This window comes from Streptopelia decaocto, assembly GCF_964273445.1.
Source record: "Streptopelia decaocto genome assembly, chromosome: 6".
NCBI lineage: Eukaryota > Metazoa > Chordata > Aves > Columbiformes > Columbidae > Streptopelia > Streptopelia decaocto.
Window position 1 is genome coordinate 59562119 of NC_138660.1, and position 21245 is coordinate 59583363.

Below are 21245 nucleotides of genomic sequence, written 5' to 3' on the forward strand. Positions count from 1 at the left end.
ATATCAATGTGGAAACAGGGTACATCAGTCAACAGGTGAAGAAGCCCCAGGGTGCCTTTCTGGCAGATCATCAAAAGGTCTTTCTGGGAGTTAAAATCCATTGTCTCAATGTGTGCTTTTTTCTTTTCTTTTTTTTTAAAAAAACATCCTACAGTCTAGTATGCAGCCACTTCACCTTCTCCCCTCCTCACTGTGGGTAGCAAATGAAAAATTTTAAAGGCTGCTGAATACTGTGCATTTTCACAGTAGGACAGGTGTTTAGCACAGGTGCTTCTGAAATAGCATCATGTTGGTAAAGGGCACTGTGCTTTCTACTTCTATGCATGTGAACTAGTAGCCTTCCATATGGAAAAGAGGCTGCAATTTGTTTGTAAAAATGATGGTTATCTAAAGACTAAAAAACAAGGGTTTGCGTCTATTTTGCAAAGCAGAGCTTCAGCTGGTGAAGCCAAATGAAACTGTGGGTCTGAAAATTTACCCTGGTTAATTCAGCCCTTTTTAAACTCTGGAAATCAGTCATGGTGAATTGCTGATTTCTCATAATTATGTTTGTTATTTATAAAGCTTTGTCAAAAGATTTCAGACAAGGATGCATGGACAAACTATTATTATTCAGTATTTACAAACCGTGCTGTAACTATACTACGTTTTCTTGTATTTCTATTGAAATTATCAAAATTTTTAAAGGAAGAAAAAAATGTATGTTGTATAACAAATACAGGAATTCTGGTACAAATGATTACTTGTGCTAAAACTCATGAAACTTGCAAGATAAATGAACATTTTTACATAGCTGTCAGGGAATTCACACAAGACTGCAGTATTATTCAGTACAACACAGCAAACAATGAATAATACAGCTCCAGAAATAACAGCAATCAGAACTCAATGCTTTAATTTATGAATGTATTTGCACATTAATTTTGTATTTGTGTAGTCAAGGATGGATGCTTTGTGTTTTTTTTTTCCACATCTTCTTTTCTATTGGCAGTATTCTATTGTTATTTTCATTACTGCTTTTATTACTTTTGGTTATTTTTTTGCTTTGTGTTATACTAGAACTGCAGAGCCAAATAATAAACAAGGTTTTCTTGTGCAAAATGTTTTGCTAACCTATAAAAAAGAAATAGTACCTATCCTGAATGCTTTATAAGATGCAAAGAGAGGAGCATGGAGTAAGGTTGGAAGAACATAGGACTAAAATGAATGCATCTTGCATATTGGTTAATACATCAGATAATACAGTGCCATACTGTACATTTGTGTTTAGAGTTTAAAAGAAAACAGGCACAAATATAACCTCAGTTTTTGCTTTGCCAGTGATGTGATAGGGCAGGACTTTCTGATGTTTTACCAGTAGCTCTAGCTGCAAAGGAATTAATGTACAGTGGGGTAGTCCCACATACGTCCCTGAATGCATAGGAAAATGTGAGCCTATTACTCTTTCTTCCAGAAGGAAGGGATCTAAGATGATCTCATGACTCTAGGATGATACTGAGGTACCTAGTGCATTCTTGTGTTGTTCCAAAAACAGGGTTCTTTACTTGGTGTGCATACAAATGAGCCAATTTTGGCACACAAGAGATGAGATACTTTTTTATTACAGAGTTGCACAAATCTGGATGCTGGAATAAAACCAGCATGCCAGAGAGAAAAGTGAATCTTATCACTGCATTCGCAAATTAAAGAGCCAATTGGCTACACATTTGTATAGTGCATTACATAATCCTTTTAGTGTACAATGAGCAACATTCAGCTAAAGAACACTTTATCCGACAGTCTTGAGACAAGTGTTAAAGCAAGGCTTAGCTAATTGTGCAGGCTTCAAAAGGTCTAAAGCTGCAAGGTCAGTAGTGTCTGCAGTTCATGATTAGGTGTTTTGTAAATCACTCTTATCTTTGTTATATGAGCAGACAGACCTAAAACTGAAAGGATTTCTATATCTTTAGGTTAACAATTGCAGATAGGATTCGTTGTATTAAGTGATGACAACACTTGGTTGAGAGGTTCAGATGTAACTATAAGGGCAGAAACAGAAGAAAAATAGACATACAAGACTCCTGGCTAGCAGGTAGGTAGCAGTCTCTCAGATAAACCCTATAAGTTTTGCCCCAAATTATCCTTAATTCTTCTCCTGACAGAGAGCATTGGACCCAACACATCAGTGATATGATTTGCTTGTATCTATAGCAATCTATTCAACTCTTTTGAGTGCAGATCCTGCACATATTTATACCATAATCAGGAATTTGAAATCTGTCTCCTTGATTTTGACAGAGAATCTAATGCAGAAGCTGCTGCTTTGGGGCTTGCAATTTTTTGTTCTTCATGCACAAGATTGAATTTAAAAATTGCCCTTTGGCTTTGTGTTCCATAGTACCTGCCACCACCTGTAGCCCTCTTTGGATAATTTTAGATTTTCTACTGCTTTTAACACCCAGTCTAGTGTTTGAGCCAAGGCCTACTTTCTTTTTGTGACACTGTTACGCCACTGACCTTGTGCCCATCTTTTTTATAAAAACAAGCAGTAATGAAAGTCGCATTCAGAATGTGATCCTGATGTAGGGATCCTCTGCTGAATGTTATCTCATATTTCAGCGGCTTTGCTGGCTCCAGCACTTGGAAACATTTACATTTCCCGCTGGCTGCGATGCATGCTTTTAAAAAGTGTTCTTCTAAGCTTGTGCTTCCATGTGTGCTGAACCAGTTCATTCAGAATCACTTTCTGAGAATGCGCTTGGCAGAAGATGTACAGGGAGGAGAGTGGTGCTCTTATGAGTGGATACACACAGTTCAGTTTCATTTTGAGGAGGTGTCTTTACTTTCTCAAACACAGTAAAGAAGCCACACATTTGGAACATTTTGAGGAGTGCTGTGTCACTTTGTAGGAGAAGGTACAGCTGCAGGTATACAGAGGTATACAGCTTTTTATAAAACTAAAAAAAATTCTCATTTTTATGTTTCAATGTTAATTTTAAATCAATATTTTTTCCTTTCTACCTACTCGATGAAATATCCCCCTTTTTGTTGCTGGTGGTCTGGATTTTACACAGTTGATGTGGAATAATATGTTGTGCAAAGAAATACCTTACAGAATAAATGAAAGCAAGAAATAACAAATTCAGGCAGTTGTGCAGCTTCAGAGAAGAACAAGGTAACTGTGCTGTAGGTACTGACATTATTAAGGTCACATCTGTGGGAAAGTTGAAGACACTCTCTAATGAACTTACAGCTATCTGCAGGATATTGCAGTCCCTGCTTGTACCATGGAATTATTTTGTTTGCATGGAACTATGAAGTCCTGCAGCAAGGCACCTGAGTGTTGACACAGTTTTAGTGACAAGGCAGAGCTTTCCCAGCCATTGCAAAACCAAAGCCCGTGAGGGGAACCAGCCATGGTGGCCAGAGTTGGGTTTGCCCATGTCACTGGGCACCTGTGTGCATAATCTATACCTCATTAAGATGTGTTCACCTTGTGCCTGGCCCCATAGTTATTATTTTCTTTTGCAGAATCATGGAATCATTTTGGTTGGAAGAGACCCTTAAGATCACTCAGTCCAACCGTAACCTAACTCTAGCATGAAACCATGTCCCTAAGAGTATCATCTATATGTCTTTTAAACTCCGCCAGGGATGGTGACTCCACCACTTTGCTGGGCAGCCTGGTCCAGTGCTTCACAACCCTTTCAGTGAAGAAATTTTTCCTGATATGCTGGACCTTCCTTGGCACAACTTGAGGCCATTCTCTCTCATCCTGTCACTTGTAACTTGGGAAAAGAGACCAACACCCCCCCCATGCTACAACCTCCTTTCAGATAGTTGTAGAGAGCGATAAGGTCTCCCCTCAGCCTCCTTTTCTCCAGGCTAAATAGCCCCATTTCCCTCAGCCACTACTCATAAGACTTGTGCTCCAAACCACTGAGCAGCCTCGTTGCCTTTGTCCCCATATTGGGGCTGTAGAGTGGCAGTGAGCACACCCTGTGCAAATCACCTCTTGGTGACTGGAGAGGTCACTAGTGTCCCTGGGAGGGATTCCCACAGTGGAGTATGTCCAAGGGACAGCAGACACTTGCCTCAGTGAAGTTTGAATACAAATAGCCTCTGAAGTAATTTTTAATGATACAAGCAATAATAGAATCTGCTTCTTGTCGTCTTCTTGGATATTTTCCTGGATGAGCTCAAAACCATCCATGGAAATGAGTAGGAGTTTGGATAACAAATGGACAGTATTACAAAAATGGCCAGCATCTGACAAAGAGGTGACCAGGACATGAACTGACCCCTAACTTTGCCAGGACACTGCCAGTTACTGCAAAGTTATTGAAGAAGCCTATAAACCTCTTGATGCAGCTCTGAAAATCTTTAACCTCATTTGATTGAGATTTTTTTAATTACCTCTTTGTAGAAGATTTTTCCTAATTGTGAAAATATGATAAAGGATAGCAAAAGGTTGTAAGGATATATACTTACACATAATGTTAGTGTTCACCTTCCAACTTCTTCACCAGTTTAATCCTATTTCTTCCCATTTTTGTATCAGTCCAGAAGGAATGTCCATGTAATTATGCCTATTCTGTAACTTAAGTCCCCATCTTGTGGGAATGCAGTCCAGTCACACAACTGGGAACGTCTCCAATGTTTTTCTGCTGGCAGAGCTCCCAGCAGGTCTGTGTCACACAGCTGAGGTACCCAGGTAGCTGCTCATTTTGCTGGCAGCACAAGAGTTCTCAAGTTGAAATATGGATGAGTGCTTTTCAGGGAATTTACCATTGTAAATTCAATGTGTCTTATCTATCTCTCCAGTACCTATATTTATTCAATGTTAATAAACTCAGTATAGGGGTAGGGAGTTCTGATTCCCCTGAGAAATTCAAACTTTCACAGAAAATGAGGTTTTCAAAACATTGCCTTCATGTGCATGAACTGTCTCAGGTGTTTTATTCCTGCAGAAACTTTCCATGAAATTTTGTAAAATATTTTCTTGTGAAGTCACATTAAATCAAGTGCAATGAGGCAATCACAGTAATACACTATAGTTTAATATTGTTCTGTATAAGTGATAATGTTCAGTCCTACTTGGAAAAGGGAATTTGGGCTGACAGATACATTGCCTCTGGCTGACTTGGTTATGTACCATCCCTAGTGGGTTGTTCCAGATCAAGGACTCAGCTAGAAGATACTGATCTGTGGGCTGGGTTTCCTTTCAGTGGAACTCAGAGCGTGATGGCTGCTGCATGCAAAAATCTCTCTCCATAATGGAGTCAAGATATTCAAGGGCACAGACCTGTATTTAATATCTTGGAAGTATTTCTAGGTCCATTGATTTAAGCATAGGCACGATCCCCTTTCACCTTCAATTGAAATTTGTGAAAATATTGCTGCTAGTGACTCACTGGGACTACAATGAATCTTGTGTTTTTTAATTGTGTCTCATGATGTCCTTGGTAAAGTTCGATTGCTCACTAGTTTTGTCTGGACCTCATCCAAAAGCCACCAAAACCCAGTGAACTTTATAATCATACCCTAAAGTGTCAGAGTTGTCATCTGTATTTCTATTGCTTCCTAGTGAAAGTAAAAGGAGGGATATCACCCTTCTGATCACAGCTTCTCTTATAATTCTTTCTCAGAGAACAGTGGGTGCAGTCTTTCAAGTACAAAATATCTTGTGCATAAAACTCTTAAAGTTCTTTTCTTAATCTTAGACAGGTTAACATTTCAATGCCATGCTTGTATTTCAGCATGTCTTACTGGAATTCCCGTGGAAGTTTGACTATGTCTGAATATCCTGACCCACAGCAACCTTTAACACTAGAGAACACAAGAGCACACACAGAGTAAGAACATCACAAAGTAAATAGAAGCTGTTGTTTTGTTTTGTTTTGTTTTTTAATTAAAACCTGTTGTCCAAAACATGTTTAATATTACCTTTGATTTTCCTGAGGAGTATTTTTTAACAACCATTTCCCCAACTGTATTTTTAAGCCATAGCTTCATCTTCTCTGTTTCCAAGGATCCTTTTTCATTTGGTCACATGCATATATGGTATAGCCAATATCTATAACGTACTACAAGTATGGCAATATTCTTTACAGTGACCAGAATGTCTGTCTCAATCAAGATACCAGATGGACTGAGAGATAAGGATGCGAACAAGGCTGATAAGAAAATCCTCAGGTTCTGTGGAAGTGTAAGTACTCCACAAAGTTCTGGTGCAGTGGTGGCAGGATGGAGCCAAAAGCTGCTAAGCTGTCCAAAATAAAACTTTCATAGTTCTTCATAAACGGTTTACTGGATTTTGGTAAGAGTTGGAGAGTCTTTGGCTTTACTTTTGGACAACATATCCTTAAAAACTACCCTGGGGAAAATTCATTTCTCAGCTAGAGGCAAAGCCAGTATCAAAATGCTACAGATTGTCTTTCCTCAGCCAGCTCTTGAACTCCCTCAACAACCATAATAACTTCAATATTTCTAACATTAATATCTCAATACTAATAGCTTTTTTTATCAGAGCATTTGCCTGTGATGTGTTAGCTAGGATCACTCAAGTTATTTCAGGACCAAGTGTTTGAAGAGAGAAGCAAGTGCATACCTGGAGTCTCGACAAATACCACAATTAAGGTGGTACTTTTTTTCTTTCATTTTCTGGTGATGCTGTCATAGTGTAAAATATTCAGAAACCAAATTCCACTGTCATTTACATTGGAGCAAATCTTGCACTGCATCATTTAAGTCTGAAAAACAATTTTTGGAAGAGTGTGCACAACATTCCCAGCCAAAGGAATAGTGGGTTCCACTTGGCACCTCAGAAATGCTAAAAAAACCCCACCTTATTTATTCTTCTCTAGAGGAGAATTAGGGCAAATAAAGATTTAACTTTTTCCAGCCTAACAGTGAAAATTAGTGCAGCAGCTAGCTGTCAGCTAATGTTTTCATTTGGCCAGGAATCCTGTTTGTGGCTGATAAACACTCACACATCATTTCAGGCACTTGTTGCTCAGCAACTCGGGCATCAAACAACAGTATCTGGTCTCATTTACCTGAATTATGATAGCTTAGACTGGTACTAATCTTGACCACTGCTTACATGTCTGGGTTCTTATTTAAATGCCTATAATTAGATACTCAGGTTTGATCTTTCAGCCTTTGAACCACAAATGTAGTAGATTTTAGTCTATGATTGGTATAATTTGACCAGGAGGGGTCCTGCCTTTCTGTCCTATTGCCATTCCTTCAAAAGATACAGAACAGCCTGCCCAAAAGGCAACATTTGTAAGCCTGTTCAGAAATGGAAGGTTTAGAAATAAAATCATGACTTCACCAGGCATTTGATGAGCCTCCAAGTTTGGCTTCAGAAGTCAGTGGAATATTTCTTTGACTTTGGTGGGCTTTGGATGAAGCCCTACAAGGCACCATGCAAAAAACATAGAGAAGTGACCTATTATTTTGTAATAGTGATAGTGTTTCTGACTTTTTTCTTTCCCCCCTCTTCTGGGTCCTCTTTTAAGGCTTCACCTGCTCTGACTAAACTGGTTGGCACCTGACATTTGGATAATGCTCCTCTGAAGCACACACATGCAGCAGCCTGGGTTTACCCTTTGACTTCCTTTTGGGATCTGACGGATGACAATGGGTTTCTCTTACAGCGCAGCTTCTGAAGCTAGAAGTTTCAGTTCTGTGCGCTGCTGAGAGATGAGCTGGAATCAGAAGCACCCTTTTCTGGGGAACACTTGGCACTCTGGTTAATTACAGAGATGGAAAAGCACTTCAAAGACTTGCTTTGATTCTGTCTCTCCCTCATCTTTATCTTGCTTCATGTACTTTATCAACTGCCTAAATGTGGGAACATCCTTTAGCTTTCATCTGCCCAGCACTGTCTTTAAAAGGCACAAAGTATTTTGACACACAATGATTATTTTTCCCCTGTCTCTGTTCTCTAAAAAGGCAGTCAGATCACATCCTTTATTTACTCTTTTGATATCTCTGCAATCCAATTATTATCACCTACCATGGCAATTGATTACCTTGATTATATTATAGCAGCTGTACTGGCTACTTTGTAGAGCAAAGATGGCAATAGCAGGGCAGAGACTGTAGAGAGGGGTTGTTCACCAAGTAAGTGGTTTAAGCTGAGAAAACCTTCAATAAAAGAATCTGAAGTGGCCTGTAATGTAATGATTAAAAATTATTAGATCAGTATTTAAACTTCTCTGTTATGACTCATTCGTAGTGCTCTAAATGGAAAGCATACCTTGTTTTATGTCTGGCCAGTTCGTGATTATCTCTAATGCCTCATTATAATAAATGTAGTGCTAATTTGCTGAGATGTTTCAAGTATTAATTCCTATCTGTGGTGGCTTAGACATGAAATGCTCTTTTTTTTTTTGTGTAAAAGCTTGCCAATTTCTACCTACAAATAATTTAAAAAAGTAATTAAAGCAAGAAGGCTCAACCATTTTTTGCTGAAAGTCATTAAATTTTAATCGTATCTATAATTTGTGATGTTTCAAAATTACAGGGATATCAGGGATTTTTTTTATTCTATTTTGTATTGCTGTTTTTGTATTCTATTTTGCCCAAAGGAGTGTGTAGGGGGATATACATTTCAACATGACCCACTCAAATACTTTATTGTTTACAGTGACCATTCACTGAAACTTAAATGCAAATGTTTCCAATTATGATGTTACTAATTCAGTGAGTTTTTCTTGCTAATCTACCCACAGAAACATTAAATATTAAAGGGAATATATAAGCTGCCAAATATAATCTCACTGTTTCACATACCTATTTTGCCTGATTTTAAAATCAATTATTCAATGATGACTTTTAAAATTAAATTATCTCTGGTGTTTTGATCAGTGACCCTGCTGCCCTAAATATTTTTAGATATAAATCATTAAGGCTTTTTTTGCCATTCTACAATGCGACAAAGCATTGATAAACCTTTCTCACTCTGTTCCATATCATATGCAGATAAGATTCTATTATTATATTTTATTTGATCTTCCGTAATAACATAAATTTAAGAATATATTATTAAATAGCCTAATCATGTTGCATCTTTACCTAATTGAGTGAAGTAATGTCATGAGGAAAAATTGGTTGAGATTACAAAGCAATCTTGAGATTCAGATATATGATCTAGGCACATATCTTGTATTACAATTAATGAGAATGTCAATGAGTACCCTACAGAATTTTGAATATCTCAGCAAAAAGCTGCAACTTGAGGCTTTTCAGGAGTAAATTATTATTGATGTACACTATCCCTCACAATGAAATTAATTTGATAGCCAGATAAATACTGTAACCAAATATGTTTCATATGAAGTATAATTTTGCTTTACACTGCACAAGCAGACAATACCACTACAGTGAGAGCAACAGGCTAAAAATAACTCACAAGACATGGGAGCATTAATCTTGTTTCCCACATCTTCAAAAACAAAACATGAGCTTATTTTGACAAGTGGGGATGTAGGATGTCTAGATTAAATATTCAATCATGCATAATCTCGGGGATGTTATTCATAGACTGTTAAACATATCTATCCGCTATATTTAAAGACATGAATTAATTTTTAATGGCTTCCTTGTATCTTTGGATATTGATACAATTAACCTTTTCTCAAAGGAAGAAGCAGATTCTGAGGTTCATGTGTGTTTTAGCAAGAGTTGCATTTCTATGTTTCAGACTAAAGATAAATTTTGCCTGTTGCTAGTACTACATGTTGTGTGGATGTGGAAGGAAGACCAGACAATAAACTGGGTGTTCTAGTCTGTATTACAATGACATGTACTGTTGAGTTTAGGCATAAAAATATTACTGCTTTCTGCCTGTTGGTCTGATCAAGTTCCATTTGAAGCCTGTGCCTTTATTTGTGCTCTAAGCTTGTTCCTGAGGGAGAAGAGCATCATTCCACTATGTCCTTTCCAGCCCAAATGGCCATACCTTGCTTTAAAAAAACAGAGGAGTGACTAGTAGACATTAAATGGTTGCAGAGCCATGATATCCTCCCATTTTTTGAGATCAAACTGGGGACAATGATCCCCATCTATTTTATGTAGTCATGTAGCAATCCCTGAGCTCTTTTAGTATTAAGCAATGCTCATATTGGAGCTTTTTCTCCCCCTCCAAGTAGTATTTAAGTAAATTTTTATATTTGAAAACAAAACCAAAAAACAACACACCACCAGAACAAAACAAAAAAATCAAAAATCCATTTGAAGGCTGAAGTGATCAGCTGAAGTATTATGGTTTGAATGTGTCAGACTCTTCACAATGCACCATGCAAGGAAGTGATCAGTCAAGTACTGCATGTTTCAGGCTGAGTAACTAGATATGGCTTGGAGTGGTTTGTGCTGGGAACTTAGACATTTGCTGTAAAAAGAAACTTTAACATGTGCATTAGGTTGCTTCACCTCTTCCTAGTTAGGAAGGAAAAGCTTGATTCCTATGCTAGTGTGATGTCAGTAGAAAACTCCTGCTTTCAGTCTGGTTATACTAGAGATATTTAGATATGAAATAGAAGTGAAATAAGCCTTACTTTTCAATAGATAAGATTCTTGTTCACATCAGTCACAGCTAAATGAAAACTAGTATTGTGGTATTCTTTCAATGTCTTGTTTTCAACTATATGAAAAGCGATGATGTAACTTCTAGGGTGCAAGAAGCACAATAGAACTGACTTCTCACATCCTGTATGATAGAGGACTATTTTTATGCTCCTCAGAGAGTGTGAATGGTTAAAAAAAGCTACTAAAGAAGACAAAAATATCACCAAGATCTAAATGAAAGAACATAAGGAACGTATATGTTCCTTTTGTTAACACAAAACCATTCTAATATCTACCTGTGAGCTTCCTTGCAATATACTGCATTTTGTTTTAGGCATTTAAAAAAAACCCACATTTCTTTGTTTCAGTTTTTTGACTGAAATGGTTCTTATTTTTTCATTCTTAAAAGGAGCACACAATCCTCTGGATGGTTTTGTTTTGATGGATATTGATTCTGGTTGAAATCCTACAGATAATTATTTTCTTAATCAGTATTAAGCACAGGAGAAAACATCTGGCTAAAGAAAAAAGCAGAGGTAAAATATCCTGTGGAGGTGTGATTTAAATGAGGAAAGAGACATGTTATTCTTAAAAATGAGTTTGCTATTATTGGCAATTGACAACAGTATTAAGTATTATTATTTTTGTTATACCTCCATTATGACAGTTTCAAACTACTTGTGCAGCTTATAACAATGTAAATATGTGTCTTAAACTGTTTGTAAGTTATTCCACTTTTCAATAGCTACAGTAGATGACAAAAAAGAATATTTTAAATGAATGTATTAGCTGGAAGATGAAATACTTTGGGAAAAGCATAAAAAAGAATTTCTAAACAGAGTTCCATCTACACGTGATATAATTTCATATGGCTGTCATTTCTGCTTTCATTGCTCAGTGACTGGTGAAACATTGTGTGACTACACAAGTTTTAACTTACTGGAGGATTTCATAGGAAGGCTGTTTTATACACAAGATTTATGAAATGCCAGTTATTTTTCAGATAAAGTTTCTAATGAGCTTCCTTAGGAAGCCTCCACCAGTCCCTTTCACTCTCTCAAAACTTCAAAGATAGGTTCAAATCTTACCTTGAATACTCACTAAAGTCCTTTTTATTTTTTCTTTGCTCTATGATGTTTATAGAAACGCAAATTTGGCTACATGGGTTTCTTGTTCGCATTAGTGACAGCTAAATGAAAACTATTGTAGTATTCTTTAAATGTCTTGTTTTTAACTATAACAAAACATGTAGTTAGAAGGACATGAGGGCTGAGGTACAAAGCACCATCAAAGAAGGCACATAGTGGGGCAGAATTCCAACACGTGCCCTGGGATTCTCCAGCAGGGCACATGAAGAAAGAATTTAAGTAGATATCCTGTTGTGTCTAAAGCCTTGCAAAATATATTGTATAATATGTGCTTTTATGTATTCCTTTTATCACTTTTCGCAGTTTGTGTCACAATCGTAATGCTTTCTTAATGCTGTTTTCAAGTGCGAGTTAGACTTTTTTCTTCTTCAGATAGTTAATAGCTTGACAGAAGCCTTTAAGTTGTGATTAGAGCATGCCTTCTGAGTGGACCATATTTGCAGTTGCTGGTTAATTTTGCATTCTTAGGAAAAAGGTCGGCTGTGTTTTTGCTAAGAGTTGCATTGTAGTTCTATGCATCGACAGAATTTTACTGGTGTTTGGATCCAGCCTGGTTTGTAAGGTATGGAATCCATCAGGATGGAAGTCATTATACATGTGCCTGTTTTCTGCTCTCATAAATTGTGTTACTCCATAGCCTACTGAAATATGCAGATGCCACTGAGAATAATCAAGCATAGCAACTTCTCCTCATATTATAATATAAACTAGCTTATCAGCTGGTAAGGAAAAAGATGCATGTCATGTAATCAAGGAAAATGAGATAAATATTAGCATATTAAATCACCTCTACCCATAAACATTTCTCTGAGTGTTCAGTATTTCAAGGTGAGAATGTCCTTTTTTGAGAAGAACCAAACTTCTATGTATATAAAAGAAAATTAACTTAGCAAGTAATTTTTGATATTCCCTTTGCAATTACCTTTGAAATTTGTCTTTGAGTAAGAATTATCTCTTTGAGGATCTAACTTTTTTCTGCTATTCTGTCTTTGAATTAAAACACTTTTTATGACATCTCATTTGTTGCCATGGAAATGAATGTAATGACAGATTTAACATTGTGGATTCTCTGGAAGAAACAGTATGGGGGAAGAGCTGAGGAAAGAAAAGCAAATATTGGATTTGTATAGGTTTCTTCTGGAATTAGTCACTGTGAGAAAAATGGGTATTGACTGAAAGAAGAATGGCTTAAAGCTAATGTGCACACAAGGGTTTGAATCTGTAAGGATTAATTTTTTTTTCCTTTTCTGTAAGAAATCTGCATTTTGCAGCTTTGACCACCTAGGACAGTGATTGTTTCACTGTAGCTTGGAAGGAGTCCTCTGACAACTTCTGAAGAGTTGTGTCCCTGAGGACAACTCTGTCATCTCTGTGCTTATTCATTGGGAGTGGGACCCTGTCAGCCAGCTGTGTTCCTGCCCAGCTGCTCTGCAGATACTCAGAGCAATGATGGACTTACCTTTTGTTATATTTTGGGTATTTGGCTAGAGGTGCCTGTGTCTCTACAAAATCATGCCAATCTGCTGCGTCTCCACACAGGTATATTTTGGGAAGATGCCGCAGGCTTACAGCTATGTCGAATGCAATGGCTGTGCAGGTTGTGACAACTTCTTTGCTGCTGATTAGCTTTCACTGCTTCGATGTTACTGAGTTGTCAGGAAGGAAGGAAAACATTCACATTTCATTTTCTTTTTGTGATGAGTAACTGTTTGTGCCATGGAGTCTGTTAAAACCAGGCCCACATGGTTGTGCAAAAGCTACTTCAGAAGAAATGTTAGCTTGCTCCTCTGGAGATAGGTAGTGCCTCCAAGTCTAAGGAAACTTTCAGATTTTCCTGCTCAGATGAGTGAAACTTGGGGTCTGTATATTTTTCCCCATTTTACCATGCAAATACAGAATACAACTGTAGTTGTTGCCTTGGGATGCTTTAGGATCACATCACTTACCTAGTCATGGGGAAGAAAGTTGGACTTTCTTGTAGCTATAAAGGCTATTGCTTTTTCCAATCATTTAAGGATATTTTCCTTAAGTAGTAAATGAGTAATGGGAAACTAATAAGAAAGGGATATGATGATTTCTGCTCACGGATTATGCTCTTTGGGGATGTTAATAACTGTGGAAATAACCTTGCCTCACTTTTCAGGAATGAAATCAGATTGACTTTCTTATGTCCACTTTATGCTCCTAAGGATCAGTATTATGATTTGTGTCTGTCTTTTTGTAGCTGCAGAGAAGGGACATGTCTCTATTACTACTTCACCTGGCTATGTAGCTTCTCCTTTTCTACAGTCTCCAAAACATGCAAACAGACCAGTTGGGTTTAGAGACCCAAAGCTGTGGCATCTTGCTGTGGCACAATCAAGTTCCCATAACAGAGAAATGTTCTAAACCAGTGATTTTTCCATGTGACTTTATGATTACCTTAAATTCAGTTTAGTGTTAATTCTTTGGAGGAACTTCTTCCTGAACTGACAGAAATCCTTTGGGACTTCAGGGACACATGTTATCAGTGATCTCTCAGCATTAACAATACAGGGGAAGTCATATTATGATGGCTACAGGCTTTGGATAAGCCTATAACTGACTTGTTTTACACTTCAGTATTCTCCACTGAGGTAAAAACCTCATCTATTTATATTGTATTTTAATAGAATTTTTATCAATCCTTCCTTGAACAGGACAGCTTTTAGCTTTTTTTTTTTTTTTTTTTTTTATTATAATCAAACTACATAATGATCTGATCTGCCATTCAGTCTTAGTTGTCATCATGTCATTACAATGATCTTTGATAGATGCAGATGGAGCATATTTTAGCCGGGGCAAAACATATTTAGTATATTTATTCTTCAGCTGCAAAAATTTATTTCAATTCAGTGGCACTGTATTGAAGTGCAACAGAGAGTAATCTCATGGAGGCAAGGGTCAACGCTCTATCATTGTTTTCCCTATCTAATCAAAGAGACATTCAAGTGTTTTTCCATGCATGTTTTTCCTAGCTACTGTCGATATATGCATTCATGGATATTAGTCTAACTTATCCTATGAACCTTGGGGATAGAGGTTTGATACCCCTTAAACTATCTTAGTGCTCAGCTCCTCTTACTGCTTCACTTGCATCTTCATGCTGCCTTTTGCAACACACTCTCTCCATTTCTCCTTAGAACATATTTTATTTTTCTTTCTGCTTAAGGAATGTTGTACAGCCAATACTCAGCTGTCTTGTCTTCAGACTGACCAGTAACAGCTCTTACAATCCTCCCTCATAGGCAATATTTTCAAGTCATAGAATTATTTTTATTGTTGACCTTTGGATTCCCTCTACTGCGCATGTGTCTTCTATGTTCTTGTATCCCACATAGATCACAATGCTTTAGCTAAGTTTTACCCAAGCTGAGGTGACCGAAGGGTTCTTTTACTTGCCTTACAAGCTGTGCTTCCAGTAGGAAATACATACATTTCAGCAAGATTGATTACTTTTTTTCCCACAATAATATGGTGCCACTGATTCATTTTCAGCTTGTAACACACTATCTTATCCCAGATTCTTCTAAAGAGCAGCTGTTTTAATATCTGTTCCAGAATCTATTCCAGTCCTTATGTGATTAACCTATTCATGGATCTGCAGTGGGCAATATAGTCACCTAGTTCAGCATAGTGTAATCATTTTGGGAAGAGTCCCCCTTGCGTGTGCATAGTATGGCACTACCTGATGGACAGGTAGCATCACCTAAGCCAAAGTTTGTTGTGCAGTGTGCTTAGGAGTGAAAGAAAAGGGGTTTCTAAGAGCAGGTGGTTTGACTTCCATGATTATACCACAAACATCCCATTCCCTAAAGTTTTGTTCTGTGGTCATCTGGCCCATGCAGAATTTCAGTCCTGTGTTTTCATAGTGACAATTAAATATATCCAAAATGGCACATGCTCTCTCCTTGTAAAGGTAAATGTCATCAGTGAGATGTATACTCCACAAGACTTTTACAGTCTACACATTTATATCTTCAAAAGTATGCTTTGATCAAGTTAGTGATCTGCATTTTGTTGGATCAGACAGTCCTAATTAATTATTGATGCTTTGTGTTGAATGTTTTATGACAAATCAGCAAGGCAAAAGCTTTGCATGGAGATATTAAAAAGATTTCCATGTGTGTTTTTGGCCAGAGGGTTGTATCAAATGGAATAAATTATCTTGAAGACACAATATTCTAGTAAACTGGAGATATTAATTATATTTAAAAACACTAATAATCATTAAGCTTCAAATAAAATCTTTCAAAGGATGTTACATGCAAGGACATTATATTTTTAATACTGCAAGGTATTAATACTGGTGGTGTAGTGTTCTGGGGGTTGGTTGGTTGTTTGTGGTTTTTTTTTGGAGGGGAGGTTGTTGTTGTGGGTTTTTGGGGTTTTGTTTGTTTGTTTGTTTTCCAAACACAATACAATTTGTGAGAGATAACTCACAAACATGCCCATCTGGACTGGTGCTTTGTTATGCATGTATAATTTTACATTTCTGATTAAGTACTATGTCAAAACCAGGCATTCAGTAGGGGAAACTCAGAGGACACACACGACCAAAGACTGCATAAAAAGTTTTGATTTAGCTTCAACTTTGGAAACAAATTCTTCTCTTTTCTCACAGAGTAAAGCTTCATGAAAAAATGGGAAGTGAGAGTTGAAGGTACTCTCTTCTGACTTGATTTATATAGTCACATGTAAATTCCAAAGAGACCAGGAAAACAGGTGTTTTCCTTGCATTAAGTATCCTGCACTGATCACCTTACGTTCGATGAAATCAGTTTCAATTGTGCTACATGATGTGATCTCAATGTTATAGTTTCCTCACTTTTCTTAACCATATTAATAAAAACATGCTATTTTCATGGCTCTTTGTATCCATCAGAGGAATTATTACACTAGTACCAAGAATGCTTGTCATGACACTTTCACTTTAAGTGTTTAATCAAGTTACAATGTGTGGTCTTCTGTTAAGGAACAAAGTAAGTGGTGGTTCCAGCTACTGAGTATTTTCAAGATTAGTTTTTGTAAGGATGGCAAGATGGTGGTGTGTTGTAGAAACAGTTACTAGAAATTCAAATATCACCTGCTTGAGCCCTTATGTGCTATTGCACGACCAGGACAAGCTGTTGTAGAGAAGGGAGAAAGAGAAGTTTTGCTTCCCCTTGTCTACCTCAGCTTATATATGCACATTACCTTGGGCTGTAGACTGTTTTCTCTTGGGCTGGAAATTGTTTCTAGAGGCTGAAATCAGTATCTGAAAGAGGACATCTGTTGAAGCCTTGGATGAAACATGGCTGAGATGCATCCTTGCAGTTTTGTACTCTGGGTTATACTATATGTGGACTTTATGCTAGGCTGATTGTTAAGTCATCTGAGCTCACTGTCTGATGATTAATACATTTTAGTGAAAAGAAGGGCTTTTAGGCTTCTGCTGCTGAAGTGGATGGTTATGCTGACAATGCTTTGCTTTGCTTTTTCTTCCTCTCATAACAGGCCAACACTGGCTGCTTAATGTCATTGAGTAACCCCTCAAAACCATTCCTGCCAATGGATAGGAGATAACTAGATGTTATTTCACTTCTTAAATAATTCTCATGTTTTTTTGTTTGATTGCTTATTTATAATCACTGAGTAAAGCCCATGAAAATATTATTTGCACATGAATTTGAATCAACAGGTTTGTTTAGTTCTTAAAGGCATGAGAGCAAAACACAGAGTTCTTCATCTGACTTAGAAAACAAAGGCAGAGGGCCTCTAATTGCTGTAGTCCTTTGACTAATTACCTCTTATAACTACAGTTAAGCTGCAATTGATTCTGTAATAATTGGGTGTTACCAGGGACGACGCATATCAGAAAGTGAACCCTTTGCTAGAAAAAGATTGCCAAGTTAGGTACACTGTAATTATTCAAGGACAGTTTTAAAAACAAGCAAACAAGGTCAGGCTGAGCAATTATTTTGGTTTACAGTAACCCTGCTCTCCAATGTTATAACTTGCTGTACACACCTCTGATCAGCGTCAGGAAACCACCAGCAATCTTATGCTTTTGACTCCTGTGGTCAACCAAAGACAAGTGAAGTTATTTGAATGAGGCAGCTCTCTGACAGTGCACGGGATGTTCTGAAGATTTCCGCACCCAGTAATAATTTTCAAATGTGAATGGATAAGCATGGCTCACTAAGAGCTCAGCATGTTGGATTTTCAGTATTGTTTTAGTCTGTCCATAAGTCTTGCAATGGAAACTCAGTTCTCAGAATAGCTGATCTGTAAAACAGGATAGCTGATGGTGGGGCAAGAGATTGCAGTTATCAAAACATTTTGCTAAAGAATTTGAGTCTTCAGTGTTCTCAGCTCACAATGGAGCTAAGATTTGTGGGGGAGCTGGTGACCGAAAGTTAGAGATGCTGGACTACAACTGAGTACATCTCACTTTCTATATACTGTAAGATAAAAAACTGTATTCCACATATATTTTCACTTTCTTAAGACCTGAGGAAAGAATTTATGACTGAATTCTGGGGAATTACTAGTTTTACAAACTTCTATTTCTTTCATGAAGTGGTAAAAGAAAATACATATGTGTGTTCATGTGTGTGTGTGTGTACATCCTGATAAACAATAAGATGGCACAAATGACAAAGCACAGACAGCTCTTTCGATCCTTTTTTTCTTGGTGAGTGCCAGAGTGGCACCTAGGGGTGTTTAAAAAGTAACATATTGTTTTTTCCTCTTCCTCTGACTGGCAGTGGCACAATCATTCTAATAAAGCAGGTCAAGCAAATAGAAATTAATTGAATCAAAGCTTCAGGTGAAACTTGCTTCTGGAGGCACCCAGCATAGAAACTAGACAGTCCATAAATAATTCTGGAGGGTGGTTCTGATATTTCAGATACATAAAGGCACCAAATATCATCTGGTGAAATAACTGTTGCTGCAGTTTTAGCTCATTTTTTTCAGTAGCTTGTCTAGATTCCTTGTGGTTGGCCATTTGAAGGCAACATCAGATCTCTGTTTACATAGAGGCAGAACATTACAAAACATACTTGGCCTTTACTGAATATATTTCAATAAAATCTGCAAACCGTATCCCAGCATGCTCTGTGTGCAGATTAAAACATAGTGAAACCTGGGTGACATTCTCCAGGGACACCAATTCCCACGTTTGCAAAAACATCTCTCTAGTCAGGGGTCTGGAGGGATTCTTTCCCAAACACAGTAGTACCCGTTTCAAAATATGACTGACACATCTAATTGGCTATTGATAGAAATGCTGTTTTCTCCTAAAGTGGAAATACATTGAAACTAAGTATAAGGCCTGAGGATTATAAAGCAGGTAGTGGAAATCAAAGGAGGGATGCTTGTCTTGGAGAGCATCTTGTTGATTTTCTCCATGGTACCTGTAAAATGAGGTGTCACAGGTAGACTATTGTTAACAGCCAGAAAGAAATGTTAAGGGTGTTATAGCCACAAAGATTTACATTTGAGTTGAATACATACTACTCTGCAACTACTGATAAATAATCAGGGGAAAAAATAAGATTATTTGTTTAAAATCTCCGTATACACATAAAGGGAAGAATACTGTATGTGATGCCATTCACTTATAACATGAGCATATATTGAGTGAGCAAATGGAGTTTGAGTTCACCTTTTGGTATTTTTTTTTTTTTTTTAATACAGAAATGAATAATGCAGAATAATTTTTAAATAATCAACTAAATCACTCTGTAGCAACAACACTGCACTAAACAAATTGCTGCTACTGGCAGAGAAACTTATTCTGATCGTAAGTCCTTCTCTACTTCAAGTAACAAATCAGGAAAAAAAAGTCGTGTTATAAGCACAGCAGCTGTAGAATAGGGAGCAGCATCACAGAACGTAAATGAGAGAGAAGATGTTGTGTGGAAAAAGAGAGGTGGCAGGCAGGATGTATATGCTTACAAAAGATACTGCCTCCCAAGAAGAAATGGGTCACATTGGGTGGAAACAAAACAACTCCAGGACAACAGAAGAGTGACCTGATAAAATGCAATACACTGGAAAGAAAGGAAAAGCTCCAGGGGTAGGGGAGGGAGGATGCTCTGTGTGGCAAACACTGAAGTTGACAAATGAAGGGCAGAGTACAGCCAAACAAGAGGACAAACCTGCAAGTGATTAAATAGACAATTCAAAAGACATTAAGTTCCTGTGGAAGACAGATGGAGTTGACATTAGGAGAAGAAAGCTGCAAATAGAAATGAGAGGAGCAGCTGAACTTTAGTTTTCTCTTGAGGGAAGATTTTTAGGTAGTCTTTAAAAAAAAAGAACCAAACAAAACCCCCCCCCCAAACCCAACTCACAACCAGAATTATCAAAGCAGATGACAAACTCCTCTATAGAGGAACAGCGGTTTCTTTTTTTATTCACTTCCAGTAGATCTTGTCTGCTTGCAGATCTCATCTCTGCCATCCAATGAATCATAAATGTCTGGCATGCCAGACACCTAGGCTGATTAATTTGTGTTAACACTGCTAATATATGTGACAGCTTATGCTGAATATCACTAATAACTGTTTGGTGAAGGTTTACCTGGGTTTACTGTGAAAAAAGATCAGTATGACTTCTATAAATAATTGTATGTTATGGCTGTGTGTACATGATGAGCATTAGAAAGAGGCCTCTAGTACACAGCTCAGATGTGAGTCCAGAGTTTGATACTCCCCTCTAATTTGGATGTATTCAGTTTTGACTTGGCTCATTATGAATGGAGAGACCAGCTGCAAAATTCAGATGCTGTTGTAAATTTGGATTCTGAAACTTGCCCGGAGGTCAGGGACTTTCAGAGATAAAAGTGAGGTTTAGAACTCTCTCTAATAGGAAGATAATATATATTTTAGAAGGAGTAACTCCAGACTTCCTCTCGTCTGTGATTTACTAAGTATATCACACATTGAAGGTTTTTAAGAAAAGTCATTGCATGACCCTTAATGACAGTTCTGTGTATCGCATGGATCAGATTCTGAGCTTTTACTGTCATAAACCAGTTGTAAATCTGTAATATTTCTTTCAAGTGTGAGAATGGGGTAGCATAAGGGAATAGTAGGTATGGCATATATGAACATACATGTCACATGTGACTATAACATTTAGCATTTGTGTTTCCAGATTACTCTTTACAAATTCTTAGGGCTACATCAGGAAAACACTTTTGTGGCTAAGGCAGGATTTAGGAAAAATTTAGTTACTGTGTTTGAAAACTGTAAGCCAAAATGTCTAGTTCAGCTTTTTGCTGAACCAGGTGCTTGTGTCTTTGACCAGGTGGTTTTTCTAGGTGCAGGAGCAGTTCATGCCATGTCTAATTCTCATAGGGATCCCAGCTGGTTGGTTTACCCAAACCACCTTATAGCTAGACAGAGTTAAACTCATGAGGAAATGTAGAAGCTTGTTATTAACTTCATTACTGTAGTCCAGGTATTTCCACGTTAAACCTAAATGTCAGGCAATATTGTTGGGATCCTGTGAGAGTAAGAGCAGGAAACC